Genomic DNA, 13,384 nt, shown 5'->3' with positions numbered 1-13,384 from the left:
ATGAGAAAAAAATCAATTTAGATGGTTCTGATGGCTTCCAAGGGTCCGTAGTGGTATGGGGTGCCTTTTCTTACAGAGAGACGATGGAGCTCCAGGTGGTGCAAGGTCGTCAGACAGCAGCTGGTTATGTTAGCATGCTATAAAAAGCATATTTGCTGATGGAGGGTCATCGTTTGTGTGGGGATGGATAGTTATTCAAAAAGGATAATGCTGCAATGCACACTGCAAGACGGACCTTGAACTTTCTACAAGAAAATGGAGTCCATCTCTTGGAACATCCTGCATGTTCACCGGACTGGAACCCAATTGAAAATGTTTGGGGATGGATGGATGACAAGAGAGGTTTATCGAAATGGCAAACAATATTCAACAAAAAATGGACTTCATGAAGCCATCTTCAGAAACTGGAGCAGGATCCCCCACATCTTAATGGAAACCCTTATTTCTAGCATGCCTCAAAGAATTTTTTTAAGTCATCAAAAGTAGTGGAGGTAGAACTCATTATTAAGTTTGATTATTGAATGTTTTCAAACACTTTTCATACACTTTTTGTACAATTTAATAGAATTTTTGTCTCTGGTCTTATAATTTTGATCATATGTAAAAACCCTAATTTAATAAAAATGTAAATTTTTAAAATAAATCTTTGGAATATAATTTTTTGTTTCCATAACCTTTTAGATTGTAGTATTGGTAACCTTAAGTCGGAAAAGTTTAAAATCTATTCTTAAAAACGTTTGTTTTTTTTAAGATTTTTAAGTGGTCTTAAATTTTTTATCAGCAGTGTATATTGTATTGTTAAATAGCACGGAATGTTCTTGCTTAATAAGCTTTCTTTGTAGTTTTTCAAATTTTACTTATTGTTTTTCTTATTTCTCGGTTGAATCTGTGTAAGAAAGTTCCAGAGTCGTCTTAGTCCATCTGTTTTTTTGTTGTTCTTTGCAAGTACTTTTGACTGAGTTATCAACAGTCGTCTTCAGGAAGTTTTGATTATTGTTAGTTTTAAATCTCGATGCTCTTATATGCTGCAGTCAAAATTATATTTAACTTTCTTGAACTAGTGAACGGTGTATATATACATATACATATATATATATATATATATATATATATATATATATATATATATTCAAACTACACGATGATGACAATGTTCTAGTCAGTTAGTTATAAAAATGTGAGCATTTGACTTTTTAATAGAAGGGACTTGCTTCTCCTCATGAGGTCGTTAATTATTTATAACTAACTGACCGAAACATTGTCATGGTCGTGTAACGACGTTAATATATATGTATATATATATATATGTGTGTGTGTATATATATATATATATATATATAGAGAGAGAGAGAGAGAGAGGGAGAGAGAGAGAGACAGACAGACAGACAGAGGCAGAGAGAGAGAGAGAGACAGACAGACAGACAGAGACAGAGAGAGACAGAGACAGATAGATATAGATAGATAGATAGATAGATAGATAGATAGATGGATATAGATAGATAGATAGATAGATAGATAGATAGATAGATAGATAGATAGATAGACACGCTACGGACAGGGAAGATAGTAGCCCTTAGGTTTTATATCTTAGATGCATGTTTTAACGAAGGCTGCGGGTGCATATCTCCCAGTCGTTTTTAAATACTCCCGCGGGTACAAATCTAGAAATATATACGCCCCGTTACAGTTCATATAGTATTCAATTGCACCGACTAAGATAATTAGTTGTTCACAAAAGGTATGGATGGTTCTACACATGCTTTCACTAGCATAAAAAAAAGTATCTATGTGAATTTGTAACAACTTACAATTGTTATTTGAACCTCATACGTCGAAATCGATGGGAGAATCTTTTCACACACACAAAGGATGAGGCAGAGCAACTAACTTAATTTGAATATCAATTAAAACACAAGTAATGCAGTTATACATGTAATTCTTGGAACTGCAACTAGTACAATATTTACATTTTATGTTTTTATAAATTTTAAAGTTGATATCACTAAGATGGCATCCATTCTTCTCTATACGCTGAGTTAATCGAATTCTGAAGTTTCGGTCAACTCTTTCCAGCATATCAATGGTATGTTGGCAAGAGTTCTATGAACGTGTTTTTTCAAATGAGTGAAGATGCTAAGACGATCGTTGTAAATATCACAAAATGTGATAAATCATGGTGATAAATCAGGGAATCGTGTTGGCCAATGCAGATCGCCTTTTTTTTTTTTTTTTTGAGAATTTCTACTGCAAAACAGTCGTTGATGCGCGCGCTGTGTGTGCCGTGGTACTGTCCTGATGGGACCACAAATTTCACACAGTGTTAACAGGAAACGTATTGATCAGGTTGACATAACGATTAGATGTCACAGATACTGCGTGTTTTTTTCCTTCAAAAAACTATGGACCAATTATGCAAACACGCGATAGTTCACACCAAACAGTTACACGTAGTGCCTGTAGAGGACGTTGATAAAGTTCTCTAGGGGTTTCAGGACTCCAATCGCGCATGTTATACTTATTTACAGATCCCGAAAGATGGAGGTGAGCCTTATCACTGAAGAAAACAAGTGTGTCGTCAGGCAAGCTCAAAAGCGCCTCACATGCATTTTCACGAGCAATAAATCACTTGCATTAAGTTCCTGCATCAAAACCAATTTGTAGGGATGAAATTTCAATTCTTCATACAGGACGAACAGACAACTGAAGATCAAATCGGATTTAACTGCAAATTCGTAGTAAAAAAAATACAGCGAATGTGTGTCAACCTGAGGACGCATCTGTGATGTACATGATCATTATATTTTTAAAGCTATTCTTCGTTTGTTGCAGGTAAAGTGATGACCAGAATGATTTCTGGAAGAAAGACAGCGGCTTAATTTATTTTTCGAAGCCAGCAAGGTTACATTCGGCAACCAGGAATTGCTTAAGCGTTGTAAGATCTTTGAATCCTTTCTTGATCTTCCGAAAAATTGATCAATAGACAAACTGCCATATCGACGTAACGTACTCCCATGTTAAAAGGCGGACATTTAACAAGAACAATCAATAAAGAGCAAATACATAACAGACATTGCCAAGGCTGCCGAAAAAAGATGAGCTCCTTCTACCATGTTAGAAATTACTCTGAGTATTCTATATCTCTACAAAGCTATAATTCGCCCATTCATGGAATATTGTTGCATCTAACATTAGTTTCTCTCTTTTAGACAGGGTCAAAACAATAGTCTCCAATCTAATAGGTTCCACACCATCAACCAAGCCCTAACCTCTGTCCCATCCCCAACGTTGAATCCTTGTGCTGTTTTCCGAGTACTTTAATTGAACGTGCTCTGATGAACACTAGCACTTGTGCCCACCCGATGTTCATACACTCGACTAACCCGACAAGCAGCAAAATCCCACCCCTTCATTACTGAGGCCTCTAATCTAATAATTTCCCCCCTCAGATTGCATGACTTTGGATTTATCACTCCGTTTATTGCTTCCCTGACTGTGCTAACCTACAGAAGTTTAAATTTAATATGAACAGACATCTCGCTGCTTAACTCCCTACACTCCTCTGCTAGACACGGTCTCAGATAAGAGTATCTTACCTTTCAACTGATAATATACCTTGTTTGGTAGCGAAAAAAGATTTGTTTAATGTTTAAAAGTTTAGTCTAACCGATTATTTTACCCATTGTTAGTTGAGAGATGGATTTATACCTTGTGAAGGTCATGCGATAGTTAGAACTGTTTTTCATCATTCTGTATTAAATTTAAACGAATGACGATCACAATGTCGTATATCTAATCTTGCTTTGTTTTGTTCGTGGCAGGTGATATCGCCTTCTGCATTTTTATAATACAGGGTGTCCCAATAAAATGCATAGACTCTTTAAATGACCATAAAACCAACATCTATGATATAAATCTCACCTGTCTGTTTAAATGCATGTATATATGTATTTATGCCTAAAACTTTCGACAAAGGCGACGGATTATCACGAGGTTGGTATCGTTTTGAAGTTTGACCTTTCGGGCAACAAATATCGAAAAATTGGTCAAAAACATTAATTCTTTCACCCTGGACTAGGCGCTTTTCTACAAAGAGGGCTCGCTTTTTTCGCCGATATTTTCGAAAGTCATCCCTCTTTTCGATTGAGCAGCCTTAATTTAAACCTTCGCCACTTCCGGTTTTAGCGATGGACGAAACGGCAAAGATGTAACTTTTTTCACGTTCTTTTCCTCCTTCGGAAAAAAGTGGCAGTAGGCAGGCAGGTTCGAACCCATACCGGGTTCGAACCTGCCTGCCTACTGCCACTTTTATCTTATTTTATTTTTTTTTGTGTGCTGAACACACCCCCCCAAACACCCAGACAACGCCGGGCACCCAGAGTAGTTTATTATAAGAAAGAAAAGTTTCATACATCAAATTACTGAGAACAAATATAGAAACCAACTAATTATCGAAAGCGTTCAAATTGTTGGCCATTGTGGTCCATGAACAGCTAACAAACGCTCACTGATTGAATCGAAAACCTTCCTAATCAGTCCAATTGGTATCTTGACACATCTTTCAATGATTGCTTTCAACTCATTCATTATAGCTCGTTTTGTGGTGTGAACCCTGTGTTTAACATGACCCCTCATCTACCACCCTCCCCCAAAAACGAGAAAAATCCATGGGGAGGGAGTCAAATATTGTGAGCGTGGGCAGGACTCGATACTTCCTCTTCGTTCTAACTATCTGTTTCGCAGGTGACTATCAATGATGATAATGCTCCATCCTGCTGGGAGTGCGATTCTGTATTTCTAAACATCTCTTGGGAACGTGCATGGTGTATTCATGTAGCAAGTTGAGATAATTTAAAGTGTGTATACACTTTATTGGGACACCCTGTATTGTTATTGTCAATCATCGCAATGTTCTTTGGTTGTTTGTTTGTTTTGTTTTTGTTTTTTGTTTTTTTTTTTTTGTTTTTTTTGTTTTGTTTTGTTTGTTTGTTTGTTTTTTTTTGGGGGGGGGGGGTATTTTCATCCCGAACAAGACACAGTGATACTTTGATGTAGGGATCTACTATCTTGGATATAATTTGCGCAGATACTATTTAGGGAATTGAGTAACAAGATGTCTGTTTACATTACACTTGTACTTACACTTGCATGTTAGTGTTGTAAGGGAAGCAGGAATCCGGGAGAGAATTCCAAAGCTTATCACGTCTACAAAGGGAACTATTAGAGTAGGAAGCTTTCTGACGTCTGGGGATCTCTACTGTGAAGGGGGTGGGATTTTGTCGTTTGTCGGGTTTGTCGGGTTTGTTGGGGGTACTTACGTACATAAAATGTTTCCGAGTAAACTACTGTCTTGCGAGTGTAGCAAATATTGTGTTTCTTATTTAGAATTCGGCTTATTTTTTTTTAATGCAGAAAAATCTTTATGATGTGGGAACTTGTCACGGGACGATGTCATATTCCAAAAATCACCAAATTTGATCAAGTAAGTTTTTTTTAACAAAGACAATCAAAATTTACGATTTTTAGCTATTAATTATTATTAGCTATTAGATATTATTAAAGATTTTTAGCTATTAATTATTATTCAAGATTTTTAGCTATTAATTATTTAAAATCCAAACAAAATTTCGGTAGTCGAATAGAGTTGTCGCCCTTGGATTATAGGACATTCTAAAACAATATGATAGCTCCCGTGTCACCCATACAAAAAAAAATGATTGTTTAGTTTAAAAAAAAATGATCACTTTACTTGATTTTTGGAATATGACATCTTCGTTTTATGACGAGTCCGTACATCATAAAAATGTGTCTGTATTTTCTGTATTTTTTTTAAAATTAAGTTGAATCCTAATTAATAACAAATATTTTCGCAAGGCCAAAAAAAAAATGGCGAGAACTGAAATTTGACCTCGTAGATAAATAAAGCTGATGATAGCATTTGTGTATGTGTTTTAATGCAAAGAGGTGTGCAACATTTCCGTCATAGAACTTGTGGCTGTAGTATAACAGTAGTAGTAAGATGGACGTATGAATGGAATTCTTTCAACGGCGTGGGTGGATGGAAACGCCATTGATTATTTTGTGTCTCTCAATGGTTGCTGCTGCTGCTATTTCTACAACGAATGTTCATTCAATCCGAGTACAGAACAGAAAAGCAAAAAATAAAGAAAGAAAAGAAGAAAGTAATGGTAGAGATAATGCTAGCAGAAACGAAAGAAATGGTTGACTTAATGATATTGATTAAATTAATGAACATTTCATTCGTAACAGTGTATGTCTTTCCATATTTTACACACATACATATTATATATATATATATATATATATATATATTTATATATATATATATATATATATATATTTATATATATATTTATATTAATTTTATTTATACAAACATTAATGGCTACATATGTGCATACATGTTTCTGTAATCACCCACGTTGGGGGATTACGTCTTCAGGCCAAGAACTACCTTCAAAAGGCTTTTGAAGGTAGTTCTTGGCCTGAAGACGTAATCCCCCAACGTGGGTGATTACAGAAACATGTATGCACATATGTAGCCATTAATGTTTGTATAAATAAAATTAATATACATGCTCTGTTCACTCATTGAGCGCTATTTTGGTAGACACGTGTTGTTTCATTGGATGTACTTCTAGGAAACTAAACTCTACTGGCTATATATATTTATATATATATATATATATATATATGATATAAAGCTGAATGTGTGTGTGTGTGTGCGTGTGTGTGTGTGTGTGGTCACGAATAGGCTCCTATATGGTTGACTATTTTAAACAAGCTGATTACATATAATGATAGAAGATGTATCGAGACACATGAATGGGTATGTTTGATCCTGCAGTACGGTGGTTCATTAAAATTGTGGGGTCTGCGTTCGCGCCTGATCCACAAAGTATAGAAATAAAAAATATAAAAATTAAAAAAAAAAAACGTTTACAACTGTTTTTGATATAGATGTACATAAGAATACTTTGATAAGTATGTTTTAACTTAAATAGGGATGGTATAATAAAATTGTGGGGTCTGCGTTCGCGCCTGGCCTCCATAGAATGGAAATAGGCATAAACTTTAAATAAGACTTTTCATATATATCTGCGTAAGTATATTTTGATAATTATGTTTCAGTTTGAAGAAATATAGTATAATAAAATTATGGGCTGTTCGTTCGCGCCTGATCTCCATAGAATGGAAATATGTCACAAAGTTTAATAAGGTTTTTTAATATAGATCCACAGAATATTGTAATAAGTGTTTCAGTGTGAACAGGTATGGTATAATAAATTATGGGGTTTATCTATTTTATTTTTACTTTCATCATATTTTGCTTTGGTTTTGATACCCCAAATACAACCCAAATTTACAACCCTTCCTTTTCATAACCTATCATACTTACATAAATCAGAGTCCATTTTCTGTAGGCTGTTTTTAACACAGTCAACGACGGGTACTTTTGCTAGTAAATATATAATTCCAGGTAAATATTTTTCAGATGAGATATTTTTCCAATGAAGTTTTCACGAGGTTAATACAAAAGAGCTCAATACCGAAGTAGGGCAAGATATACTTTTCATTGTTTTACATAAGCATTAATATGTCACTACACATTCATGAGCATGTTTCGGTCAGATAATAACAAGTAACTAGTGACTTCTTTCAGGCGATGTTGGTTATCAAAAATCTTAGTCCGTAAACTTTGTATATAAGCTACATCGCCTGAATAGGTCTAAAGTTAATAGTAACTGGCTGACCGAAACATGTTCATGAATGTGTAGCGACATAATGATGTTTATGTGAAACAAATGAAAAAACTGTCAAACTCAGTCGGTGCAATTGAATGCTACAAACAATGCAAACATTAGCGCTCAGGTTTTAAATTTGAATTTTCCTTCTCCTAGCTACATATCAACGGAAACAGAGGACTTATTTCTCTTAGTGATTTTAATATATATATATATATATATATATATATATATATATATATATATATAAGTGAAAGTGTCTGTGTGTGTGTGTGTCTGTATGTCTGTGTGTCTGTGTACATTTCCCTACGCAATAACTCTGTCAATTTTTAGTCTACAGACTCGAAATTTGATATACAAGGTACTGAGATTTGGGAAAATCGATGTGATCGGTTTTTGGCCAGAAATTTGGCGATTAAGGGGTCAAAGTTGAACGATTTGACCTTTGAGAACTCTACCAATTCCTCCGACAATTTTGGGTCTACGCACTTAAAATTGTACATATAGGTTCCTTGGACATGGATCTAACTTAATAACTTCATTAGAGCCCAAAACAATAAATTTTAAGGGGTCATAATAGGGGTCAAAGTTTTAAAAAAAATTGACCTCTGCGGTCTCTTCCAAATTACTCAGACAATTTCTGCTCTAAATATTTGAAATTTTACATAAAGGGTATTCAGAGATAGGGCAAGCTTTTTCATCAGTTTGGGTCGAAAACTTTTAGTTACCAATATATAAATGTATGTATGTATGTATGTTTGCATATCTGCCGTAACTTTCAATAGAGCCGTCGGATTTTACCAAGATCAGTATCGTTTTAAAGTTCTATCTATCTTTTACACGGCAAATATCGAAAAATTGGTTAAAAACATTAATACCTTCCCCTTCAACTAGGCACTTTTCTACAGGGGGGTCACTTTTTTCGTCGATATTTTTTAAGTTATCCTCTCCTTTAAATTGTCTAACCTTAATTTAAAAACTGTTTTTTCCTCCCTACTACCACTTTTTTTCGTTCAACATACAAACACCCGGGCAACGCCGGGCGTCCATGCTGGTATATATATATATATATATATATATATATATATATATATTCTTTTTTCTTTTGTGTGTATTGATATTCATATTAAAACCCCTCCTTTCTATTTATTTAAAAAGAAAATACAATTTTCTTATATATGGGTTGTGGAATTGCATTCACTAGCAAAAGATCTGGCTAATTTGCATATTCTTTTAAACATTCATTTTAATTTATTCTCTATTAGTTGCTTCGGTTTTCTAATGGGATAATGATCTTTAGTTAACTATTACGTGTAATTATATTCATGCAGATATTCTACATGATTTATACTTGCATTATATTTGCGTAAAAAGTTTATAGTAAACACAAACTTGTTTCTATATATATTTATATATATGTATATATTGTTGTTTAACAAATTTTTCCTACCAAACTCCTCCTGGCGTTTTTGGCCCACAGATATGAAACTTCATATATAAGGTATTTGAATCCATGCAAAACTTTATATTTGGGTTTTAGCCCGGAAAAATTCGTGCGAAAGTGTGAAAATTAAAAAAAATGAAATTTGCTAGGTGAAGGTCGAACGCCGGCATTACGAATGCATAACGTAGTAGTTATTGGTTCATGTTTTAATTTTTAGCATTACAGTAAACATGTAAACATTTTAAAACTTTACCAAACTTCTCCAGCAATTCTGGGTCTAAACACTTAAAATTTTAGATATAGGTTCCTTGGACATGGATCTAACTTAAGTTGATTTGAGCCCGAAACAATAAATGTTAAGGGGTCAGGATAGGGGTAAAAAATTTTTTTAAATTGACCGCTTCGGTCTCTTCCAAATGACTCAGACAAGTTCTGGTCTAAATCTTTAAAATTTTACATAAAGGGTATTCAGAGATAGGGCAAGCTTTTTCATCAGTTTGGGTCGAAAATTTTTAGTTACCAATATATAAATGTATGTATGTATGTATGTTTGCATGTCTGCCTAAAACTTTCGACAGAGGCGACGGATTTTTACAAGATTAGTATAGTTTAGAGTTTCGACCTTTCATACGACAAATATAAAAAAAATTGGCTAAAAACATTAATATCTTCACCTTCAACTCGGCACTTTTCTACAGGGTCGTCACTTTTTTCGCCGAAATTTTTTTAAGTTATCCTCTGTTTTCGACTGTCTAACCCTAATTAAAACCTCACTTCTTGTTTGGCGGTGGTCGTAACAGCAATGACGTCATGTTTTTCCCCGTTCTTTTCCTCCTTCGGGTACGGGTTCGGGCCTGCCTTCCTACTACCACATTTTTTTCTGAACGCACACCTCCAAACTCCCGAGCAAAGCCGAGATGAAATGCTAGTATATATATATATATATATATATATATATATATATATATATATATATATATATATATATATATATATATTTGTAACGCATGTTTCATGTAGTCTAGCTTGAAAATTCTTCATTGGAATAAAACACGGAAGATGAGGTATAGATTAATTTTTATAAATTTTGATAACTTACTACCTAGTTCTACTTACTGAAAACTTTTGAAGTAAATACTGAAAGTTGGTACATAAAACATTTATTTCACGTAGATACATAATTAATTGTGTGTGTGTGTGTGTGTGTGTGTGTGTGTGTGTGTGTGTGTGTGTGTGTGTGTGTGTGTGTGTGTGTGTGATGAGTATTTTGAGCTGAGATTCAAAACTCGTTTGCTCGAGTTAGAATTTACACATCTTCCTATTACGCTATCATCGTAGTCCTAAAAGTAAAGAAATCATAATGTGACAATATTTGTTTAAATTACTAAACACCGAGAGAGCTCATTTCTATTTCTAAAGAGCTAAGCTTTACACTAAATGACAACTGCTACTTTAAAAGAGTGCTTAACCCATGGGCTGCTTTGGATTCATGTATAAATCAGTACAAAGCTTTCAAGTCTGTCTTCGATGATTAAAATTCTGATACAATGTTAATACAGCTTATGTTTTGGTTTCCCATTCCAATTTTGATTAAAATCTACTCATGATTTGAATTCTACTAAATGTCTAACATTGAAGAAGTTTTATGAAAAACTGAATTTCATGAAATATTCATGAACGTATGTCTAATAACTATTTTTACCATTTTATAAAAATTGGAGTTATTTGAATTGCAAGAAAGGTCCCAGGCAATCCCTTTTCGCCTATCTGTTTAAAATCAATTCTTTTTTTTTTTTACACAGTGGTCACCACTTATCAAGGCCCGAGAGCCACTCAGGGATAAGGGTTATTGCAAGTACAGTACGTTAGTGTGGAGATTTAATGAAGTGTTTACTTAAGGGGGTGGTTCATTGGGAATTTGTTAACGTTGGACTTGAAGACATCCATGTTGTAGTACAGTGGAAAGCAGGCAGACGGAACAGAGTTCCACAGGCGTGTAGTTCTAAGAAAGAAGCTTTGTTCATGGAATCTACGTTTTGATTTAGGCACAGATAAAGAGTGGGGAAAATTTTTCACAGTGGATTCAGCTAGACGGTAGGAGAGAGGTTGCAGGTAGAGAAAAGGGCATTCCCCACTAAGCCACGAAGTCTATTTTGTACTCTGTCAAGGAGGGATAGGCTGATTTTAGCAGCTCCTGCCCAGATATGGCAGCAGTATTCCATCCTTGGACGTACTTGGCTTTTATATAGATAGAGAATTGCATGATTAGTGAGATATCTTCTGGAGCGGTAGAAGGATCCCACCATCTTTCCAGCGACCTTGGCAACAGACTTGGATCAAATTAAACGTACCCCACATTGCTATCCAGTTCGCTTTTCACTACACTATTCTATATATTTATGTTAGTAGAAATAGTAAAAGATTAATAATTGTGCAATTATCAATCAAGTTTTCATAGGAGGAAACATAACAGTCAAAATAATGTGTACGATCGTTTCGGAAACGATATCCCTTTATTCATTCAATATTTACAAATAAAACCACCGAAAAATAAAATAAAATATTTCTGGAGATCGTCTTCTTAACAGCATAAATGAGGGTCCGGGTAAGATTGGGAAAGACACCAAATTTTAACAATCTTATTGAAGTAAATATAGTTGATGCACCTAGAAATTAATTAGATAAAGAAAAATTGTATAGTAATAAAAACTAAAAATGGAATGAACTTTTTTTTATTCATATAATTAATATCTGATATATATCTGATATATTTTCAATTATATTTATTGTAAATGAGTATAATGTAATGTTAGAATGTCTACGGGATACAATTAACCCATTGTATAATGATTGGTTAGATAGTAAATAAAAGAAAGAAAAAAGAATTATATTTTTTATTTTATACTTGGCTAGGATTTTTGTAAGAGAGAAATTAGCTATAAGTATGAAAACCTGTTTTTATAGAATTTTTCGATATGATATAAGATTTAAGCAAAAATAAGGATATATATATATATATATATATATATATATATATATATATATATATATATATATATATATATGCAAAACGTTAATAAAATAGTTCATAAAATTTATAAAATTTAATTTAATGAACTATTTTATTAATGTTTTTCATATATATATATATATATATATATATATATATATATATATATATATATATACCCTTATTTTTGCTTTGTGAGGGAATGGTTCCATATTTTTTAACTGTAAGGAGGCTTATCGGTGCGCAAAGTTTCATTGATAAAAATATTTTTTAATCTAAAAGAGGTCGTTGGTATTTGTAACCATTTTGTTTTTTAACTAAATTACTGGGTAAGTAAGGCATAATTGCTTTTAAATAGATAGGTTATTTTAATTCTAACGTATGTAATTTAAAATTATAATGAAAGAGAGACAGTTCTTAGTAGATTGTTTAAGGATCGAATCTTGTTATTTATAGTAATTTTTATATATTATATAAGTTTATAATTATTGTCTATTAATCTATATAATTATAAAACTTAAATTACCTTGTATGGGTGTTGTAACCCAACATCCGGTTTATGACCTGGTTGCGCATGAGTATATAAAAATAATAAACGCAGCAATAAAACGTATTGTTTTACTGTGTACGTTTCCAGCCTCTCAATTGTTTTTTTTTTCGCGTTTAAATCATCCAAATAAACAATTGTTAATACTTTCTGTATTTTTACATCGTTCATTTCCGTATTACATTTAAGTTATTTTAACACAATTTTCTTACAAATAAATCTACTTTAATCCGTTAACAACCATAACAGCATTTTACAACGGCGATTTACCCACCGACTTCATTTTTTTTAATTTATTCTCCATTTTTTAATACACTTTTATTTAAAAAACATTCATACATTTTCTTCTACACTACCAACATAAATAAATAAGCCCGAAAATGTGTTTTTTTTTTATTTGCGTTACAAATAAATAATCAACGCGAAAATAAAGCGTATTGTTTTACTGTGTACGTTTTCAGCGTCCCAATTGTTTTTTTCTTCGCGTTTAAATTAAAAGATATATCAAAATTTGAATTTTACTTTAAGCATTATGGTATCTGTTCAGTCCACATTTACCTAAAAGTATGGCAAACCACTTATAATTCAATTGCTGTAAGTTGTTTTTTTTTCAAAACTAA

Source organism: Euprymna scolopes, chromosome 23 (assembly GCF_053919585.1).
Source record: "Euprymna scolopes isolate OS-2025 chromosome 23, ASM5391958v1, whole genome shotgun sequence".
NCBI lineage: Eukaryota > Metazoa > Mollusca > Cephalopoda > Sepiida > Sepiolidae > Euprymna > Euprymna scolopes.
This window is presented reverse-complemented; position numbering follows the sequence as displayed.